We start from the raw sequence: 9369 nt of genomic DNA on the forward strand, positions 1-9369 counted from the left end.
TATCGTTAAAAAGGAGAGAGTCAACCTTACTGTAATATATTGTGAAAAGAAAAAATAAAGGTAAAAGGATTTATATTTTGTCCTCAAGCTTAACTGGAAACTGAGGAAATTCGGATTAGGCCCTCCACGGACCTACGGCAGCCGACAGTACCGGGAGAAAATCCCCTACTCTTTTCGAATAGTGTACCAAGTTCTTTAACGTGCACTGTTAAGTACACGGGACCAACGGCTTTACATCCCATCCGAAGGACGAGGCAATGACAGTAAGGCATCTTGCCTAAGGATGTAATTAGCATGGTACAGATAACCTCGAACCCATGCCTATAACATGCTAGTCCGATATTACCATTACACCATCACTCTCCAGTATATATAATGGTGATGGCCATTGGAGAAAAATAGTGGTTGTCAATATGTAGTGTAACACGTTAGAAACAATGGCTAAAGTACTCCATCGTATGTTTCATAGAGACAGAAAATGTGGTTTTAATGCAGAGTCTCCCGAAAGCTTGACCTCGTACAAATGTTGGAAACCGCCCGACTTCGATCCGAAACAAATCCGTCTCCTTGTGTTTCAAGAATCTGACACAAAAGGGAAGAAATTACTCTTTGATTCAAAGTCCATTAAGAAAGTAGAAGAAACACCTCGTGCACGCAAGCATGACTGCTCAATTCGTTCACATTTTTATGCTCCTTCCCCTAAGGGGAGATGCAGCACCCCATTGCCACGTAATTCCAGCAATCCATGCTTGGACAATGGAGAAAATGGAAAATACCAGTTTCAAAGACCAGGATCTGACGTAAAGTTGCTCGGAGAGATGATGTTTGGTTCTGTTGCGATTTCTTACCGTGGCTCGACTCTCAAAGTTCATACACTCAGGTACCCACCACAACTGATGCTCACAAGAATATTCATTCTAAAATCAGTCAAGGATTCACAGTTAGATCAGGACAGTATTGAACATAATTCATCAATGGTAGATCTTAGCACACCAAAGACTATAGATTCATCTACCAAAAATGAAAGTGCATTAGCCCATAGTCTTCCAATGGCGATTCCAAACTCACCTTCCAGGAGTAAAGATTCAGAAAGTGGCATTGCAGGGATGTCAGGATCATCAAGTAGCTTTTTTACACCCTTTCCATCACCATGTAGCAGTGTGTCCAGTACCTCATCTAGCTTCTCTAGAAGAGTATTGCGCAGTCAGACAATGAGAATGGACATTGATCTTGGACGGAGGCGGTCATCTATGGATAGTGGACATACCACCCAGGATGAGCCTGTATCCAGGAGAAGAAATCCAAAGATTGGGTTAGCGATTGTTATTGGTCAAGGCAAGGATGGCAGCGAAGAACAAGCTGACAAGTTTGAGCGATTTTTCTTCTCGCATTTCTCACTTTTTGAATCGCACTTTCAAAAGTTAACGCTGGTCGTTGAAAAGGCATTAACACTCCAAAGAAGAACTTTTATGTATAATTTACAAGGACTTCAATGTTAATTTAATTACTTTACGTCCTTGAGGGAGCCATGTTACTGCAGAGTGCATGTATTTATTTTATATTACTTTAGTTCCTATTATTCTAGAAGTTTCTGCCCTATGAATATTCATTTATTCTGTTACTTTCTTATTTGCATTCTCATTTACATATTATTTGCCAAGTGTGCACAGTGTGCTGTTTCTCCTTTGTTTCCTTTTGTCCTGATTTCTTTTGTTCTGCTCAGTTGTTGTTTGCCTGTGCAAGGGTACAGGTCTGTGCAAGTGCATAAGCAGCCATTATTTTTCTTTTACCAGCTCTAGCTCTACAGTTTTATTATTTACACTTTATTTCTATTGTATATTTCTGGGATTTTACTTTGTTTTGGAATTACTTTGCAAAAGTGGATATTATTGTGGATGGTGCATATTAAAGGAAGTACTTTAAACATCAATTTTTACTCTTTTAATTTCTGTATGTTGTGAGAGCTGCGTACATTTAAAAACAAGGAATCAACAGCAGCTGACCTAATTGGTAGATCCAATTAAATATGCAAATGCACGTACCCGGGCACGACAATGAGCTGACGTGCATAAAAGGTTCGCTGAATAAACTCAATATTTGCATATACCTAATCAGCTTAACCACTGGCAAAAAATAAACATTAATCGTCCAAGACAATGTCTACTGCTACCAGATCGTCGGCAAATAAACCAAAACGTGGATCTACAAAAACAAGTGATTCTACTAAGCCTGTCATTAACATCAACAACGAAGGTGAGTTAGACCCACCCAGCATACCGCAGCCCGATGACTTGGGTCCAGGCCAACTTTCGGATACGGCGGTACTTAGGGATATACAACACCTTCTATCCGATGACAAAGAACTTGTAAACATAGTTGCAGAAAGTATAAGTCAACATATCTTGTCATCGCCAGTCCTGCTCAACAGAATTGTTACATCGATATGTGAAAATGAAACGATCATAAAATCGATAAGTGAAACCATAATAGATCGGGTAAGTCAAAATGTTTACGGAAGCGTTACCCATGACAACCAACTTGTAGAGGGCGAGATTTACTCACTTAAAGAGACTAACACAAAACTGAAGCAAGATATAAACTCAATAAATGAAAAGTTAGATGACTTAGAACAATATAGCAGACGGAACTGCCTAATATTACACGGGGTTCCAGAATCTACAAACGAAAACACAGATGCAGCTGCATTAGACATCATAACATCTCGTATCACCAAAAACGTGGAAATAACGGACTTTGATCGTGTTCATCGACTCGGCAGGAAAAAGCTACTTCATGACAAGATCAAATCCAAACCTCGTCCAATCATAATTAAGTTCAAAGCATACTCTACTCGTGCGGACGTATTTCGAAACAAGAAACTATTAAAACATTCTCCATACACAATAACTGAAAACCTAACACAAAAACGGATGCAGCTTTTGAAAGAGGCGGGACGGAATGACAACGTCGAAGCTGCCTGGTCTATGGATGGAAGAATAAACTGTCTTCTAAAAAACAAAAGAAAGGTTACCATCAGATCAATTTCCGATCTTCATTAGGCCTATTGCTAAGTGTATACTGATGTGTATGTATGCATATGGCCCATCAATTGGCATGCGTACTATACGTATACACTACAGCTAACAGCTAGTATTTACCCTAACGTTCATCAAAATTACTAATAGCATTACCTGCTTTTAGTATATTATTTCAATTATGTGGCTATAACGTCATTCCTTTTTTAAATTTATTATGATGAACATAATTAATCATCTTTAAAAATTTTTTTTGCCATTATCTATCAATTTATAAATGCAAATCACGAGAAATTAATGCGAACGTATTATTCTTTACACTTGTAATTAATAATCGTCCTTTTTTCTTATTTTTTTTGTAACCAATCAATTTGTTTTTTTATCTATGTTATGTACTGTAATAAGTGTACTTTAGACGCCCATACCTGCTGTGCAATATGTCACAACACTGCTCCCACTAACTGTTTATCTTCTAACCCTTACAACCCCTACTACTGTTATAAATGCTTAAGCAATCTACTTCCTTTCAACCACATCGATGACGACGAAGAATTCCAACATGAAATAAGCCAACTTAATCATGATCAATTAATTAATTTCTCAAAATTAAAACACCTAAATATTAACCCATTCAAACTAAATAGAACAATTAACAACACTGACGATTATAATGACTATTTAATCAACAACGATACCTGTGAATACTACTTTAATGATACATTTAATACCAGATTTACTAATGATAACAAATTCAGTATAATACACATGAATTCCCGTAGCCTAACCAAAAATATTGATTCTATAACTGACTATCTTTACACTCTTAATCATAAATTTTCAATAATAGGATTCAGTGAAACCTGGTTCAATAATAACAATGCTCCTTCTCCACTTACTAACATCCAAGGATATACAATGGCCCAATCCGACCGCACAGGAAAGAAAGGCGGAGGAGTTGCCTTGTACATTTCGAATGATCTAAAATTTAAGATCAGACATGATATCAACCTGACATCTAACCAATCATGTGAATCACTTTTTATAGAACTCGATACATCTCCAAAAAACACTATTGTAGGAATCGTTTATAGATCGCCCAACAGCTCAATTCATACATTCAACAACAACCTATCTACCTCAATTGATACCTTGTCTAAAGAGAATAAACATTTGTTCATTTGTGGAGATTTTAATCTTGATCTTTTAAATTCTTCAACCCACGGACCCACCAATGACTTTCTGAATACAATGTTCGCTGCCTCTCTCTATCCTCTTATTGACAAACCTACAAGAATCACGACCAAATCATCCACCCTCATCGACAACATTTTCACTAACGTAATAAAACACAACATCACTCCAGGAGTTCTTTTCAACGACATAACTGATCACTTTCCTGTATTTCTTCTATTGAACACATCAAACGAACCCACAACCAATGCTAAAGAAAACTTCTACTCAAGAAAAATTAATGCCAAATCAATTGCATCACTAGGAATTGATATAATGACCACTGAATGGAATGAAATATACCAGCATAACTCAGCAAATGAGTCTTTTAATTTATTTAGTAACAAATTTTCAATCTTATATAACAAAAACATACCTAGAAAAAAGATTAAAATAAACAAACGAAAAATAGCAAAACCATGGATAACAAAAGGAATTATTAAATCCATAAACACTCGAAACAAGTTGTACAAAAAATATTTAAAATTACCAGTATCAAAGAACAAAACAAAGTACATAGACTATAGAAACAAACTAACCAAACTTATAAAAATATCACGTAAACAACACTTCTCAAACAAATTTAACAGCTACAAAGACAACATTAAAAAAACGTGGCAAACAATCAACAACGCACTTGGCAAAAACACAACTAAAAATATACCTAATTTCTTTAATAACAATGACACAAAAATCACCGACCCCGTTGATATTGCTACCAATTTTAACCGATACTTTGCAGAAATAGGTCCTACGTATGCCTCAAACATTCAATCATCTTCCGGGAGCCATTCTGATTTTCTAAAAGACCCTATTAAAAACTCTATTTTTTTCGCTCCTACTTCTAAAAAAGAAATTATTGACATAACCTCAAAATTCAAAAACGGTAAAAGTCCGGGCCTTGACGACATTTCTCCAAAAGTAGTTAAAGACATTGCACCTCTAATTTCTGAACCGTTAACATACATCTTCAATCTGTGCTTGTCTACCGGAAAATTCCCTACAGCCTTAAAAACTTCTAAAATTATCCCAATTTATAAAAAAGGAAACCCTCACTCTTTTGCAAACTATCGTCCCATCTCTCTTCTATCGTGTTTTTCAAAAATAATCGAACGTCTTATATATAATAGACTTTTTAACTTTTTTTCTTATCACAATATTCTTCAAGACAACCAATATGGCTTCAGACCTAACTACTCCACTGATCTTGCCGTTCTCGATATCTTTAACAAAGTCTCCTCTGCCCTGTCTGAACATCATCACACAATCGGCTTATTCCTTGACCTTTCTAAAGCCTTCGACACAATTGATCATTCCATCTTACTATCTAAACTTTATCACTATGGCATTCGTGGGACTCCCTACTCTCTACTCTCTGACTACCTCCAAAACCGAACCCAAATCACATCCTTTAATTCTCACTCCTCGTGCTGCCTTCCTATGACTTGTGGCGTCCCCCAAGGATCTATACTCGGACCTCTTCTTTTCCTCATTTACATCAATGATATCCAACAAGCCTCAAGTTCTTTTTCTTATGTTCTTTTTGCCGACGATTCCAATATTTTCCTCTCTCATCCCGACCTTAACCAATTAATTTCAACTTTTAATTCCGAAATTCACCACGTCTCAAACTGGTTCAAAACTAACAAACTCTCATTAAACATTGATAAAACTAACTTTATTCACTTCTCCAATAGTAAAAAATCTAAAGAAAACCCCATCGAAATTTTCATAGACGATGTTTTAATCAAACAAGTTGATCATACTCAATTCCTTGGAGTGACAATTGACAACAAACTGAACTGGAAGCGTCACATTAATACAATTTCCAACACAATCTCTCGATCTATAGGTATAATAAACAAACTCAAATTCACTTTCCCACAAAACATTTTACTTTCCCTTTATAATACCCTTATCCTGCCACATCTTAATTATTGCAACATTGCTTGGGCTGTCACACATTCTAAACACCAAACACTTTGTCCATGGACTAGCACAGAAACAACAAGACTTGACAAACTTTTTAAACTACAAAAAAAGGCGATCCGCATCTGTACCCATTCCCAACACCTCACTCATTCCAAACCCCTTTTCTACAAAGTAAAAACTCTTAACATCTTCGACATAAATAATTTACAGACTGCTTTGTTCATGCACAAATTTAGTAATCAGAAACTTCCGATCACATTTAACCGATTCTTTACAAAAAACAACGAAGTTCACAATTATAACACCCGCAACTCTAATAAATATATCCCAATCAATAACCATTCCACAGCAAGAAACTCAATTAAATCCACTGGCCCTATTTTATGGAATTCTTTTCACACCTCCCTAACTAACCGCTCTTTCGAATCCTTCAAGTTTAGCTACAAATCATCGTTGGTATCAAAGTATTCAATCGATCTCCCCTAAGAATTCAGTCGTTATCCTCTAACCCAGTTTTTTAACTCTTGTCCAGCGTCTTCGTCCCTTCTGTCCTCGTTCTGTCACGTGTTTTTGTCCTGTGTCTTGTTGTGCTTGTGTATGTAGCTTAAATTGTTTATTATTTTTTCTTTATTCTTGTTATTTATTTATTCATATTTTATTTTCATTTATTTATTTATTGACTACTTTTGAAACATTTATTATATATACTTTTTGAATTTTTTTTTTTTCTGGTGGAACTAGCCTTAAAGCCCTCCGGGCTTATTTATGTTTCTCCAGCATAAGTGCATTCTAATTATAAAAAAAAAAAAAAAAACACACTGTAATATTATTTCACAATGATGTATCTTTTGAAAATAAATTGAATTGAATTGAATTGAATATACATTAAAACATCATATCATCTTTTTTTACTCACCTACTCACTATCATCTAACTGATATAGAAAACAATAATTCTTTTCATTTTTTCGACATTGATATGCATCTTATTAGTCCTTTTTATTGTAATTTTGATGTGTTCTTCTCTCAATTATAATGATGGCGTTATTGAATAAATGTATTTAGTTGTCAAACTAACCGACTGCTTTATGCATTTTGGCAATAGGTCAGTTACTGTTGGTATTTTGTCAACATCTGTTCGGATTGGAGCCATTTTTTATTTTTATTTATTTTATTCATTTTGGCAATAAACATAAAATAATAATTACAAAAACATAGAACCATAATATCCTCCACCTGTCAAGTTATTGGGCACCACTTGCAATGTTAACATTCAGTGTATTAGCCATTTCATCTGGAGTACTTGTTTGCCAACTGCCAATAGAAAGTTACCAGTTACTAAGTCACACAACTTAAAATTTAAGAGTTCGTTTACAAATGTTTCATAAGTTGCATTAAGAATATACTGGTATACCGCAGTCGTTGGTATATAATGGGTTCAATAAGATTTCTTATTTATTATCAGAGCACGTAATATGGTATGATTATTATGTGTAATTCTTAGGTGTGTGTAATTACAAAGTTAGTATTTGCATCGCTTGTTGTCTGCGCATCTGCTAGTAAGCACATTTTACGTGGGTATGCCTTTGTGTGTGCGGTTCATCTACTTTCTAAGTTTAGATCATCGTTTAGACGTATGTTACAGGAATACGATAACTTTTGAATATCATCTTCTGAACACAAATGCTACATCGTAAAATAGCTATTTAAACTAACCGCGATCGTACCTTGGGTGTATTTGTGCATAATGCGAAAGCGTAACACGTTTTAATGCCAATAATTGATAATATTAAACGTTTTATTTTATCTTCAGATCTGTGATAAAATTATCGTCAGCAGAATTAGTAGAGAAAGAAGCTATGACACAAACGACATTGATACCTTGAGAGACATCCGTAAAAAACGTGAACAGCAGTTCCAAACGATAATCTAGACTCATTAAAACCATTTGGGGTGATAAGGGTTATAGAACACTCAACTCTTACACTGATATACCTGTGTTTAAGATGTTTATTTGTACCAGTACTTCTAGATATCCTATAGAATACTAGTATAACCTATTCCAAACAAATTAATGAAATCCTTATAATAGGTAACTAAACGCATTTCACCAATTGGTTGTATTTCACAAGATCTAAGTTTAGATTTATTGCGAACGTCCGGATAACACGAGAATGGGCCACGATTTGCCTTGGGCAAAATATATTATTATAAAATGAAATTTCAAATTTAATAAACAATTAATGATTATTAAATTAAAATATATTTTAATGTATGAATGATCTTTTAGAACTGTAACATAGTCAAATATATTTAAGAGAAATGGGAAACATAAAATTTGAAAAAAAAAACCACAAAATCGTTTATTTTATTAACCATCTTTAAAGATATATTTTCCCCAAAAACATAACAAAATTAGATTAATTGAAATATTAATTAAAAAAAGACTTTGAATAGCCCATTTCGTAGTTGTAGTAAAGGTAATCACTACCGTAAAAATGTTTTCAATTATAAAAAAAACGAAATAAACAGTTAAATTCAATTTTTGACTGTTTATTTTGTCTTTTTTTTCAGGGAAATGTATACTTTGTTCAATCCAATTTTTGGTCATAATGAATAACTATTATGTGACATTAAAATGGCATATTCAACAAAAACATTTACAAAAACATTTTTTAGGGAGACAATATATCTTTAACGTGGAGTACCCCTGCAGAAAAAAGAACTGATATTAAGGGGTCCTGTTAAACCTTGAAATGTGCAATGTACAAACAACCACATTTGTACAAACATGGCACCCTCAAATATGCAAATTTGTTAAAATTCATAATCCAATAATATGTAAACATCACGCAGACAAAACAGAATATAAAGTGTGCCAAAACTTGTATAATAAAATCATTATTTAAAATAGTATCTCTGAATTTAAGTTTAAATAAGTCTATGGAACTACAACTTCTGAGATCACTAGATAAAGAATTCAAATATTCGGCAGCCAGATAATCAAAATAAGGTTCAACAATTTTGGTTGTAGATACAGGTTTTGTTTTTATTTAAATGATATTTAACATTGTTAAACTAATTGCAATAAAGATCATATAAAGTACTGTACATCGAATCTCACAAAATACTTAAAATGTTAAATGTATTATTACTGGTCCTCAAGTTTGACT

This window comes from Antedon bifida, chromosome 5, assembly GCF_963402885.1.
Source record: "Antedon bifida chromosome 5, ecAntBifi1.1, whole genome shotgun sequence".
NCBI lineage: Eukaryota > Metazoa > Echinodermata > Crinoidea > Comatulida > Antedonidae > Antedon > Antedon bifida.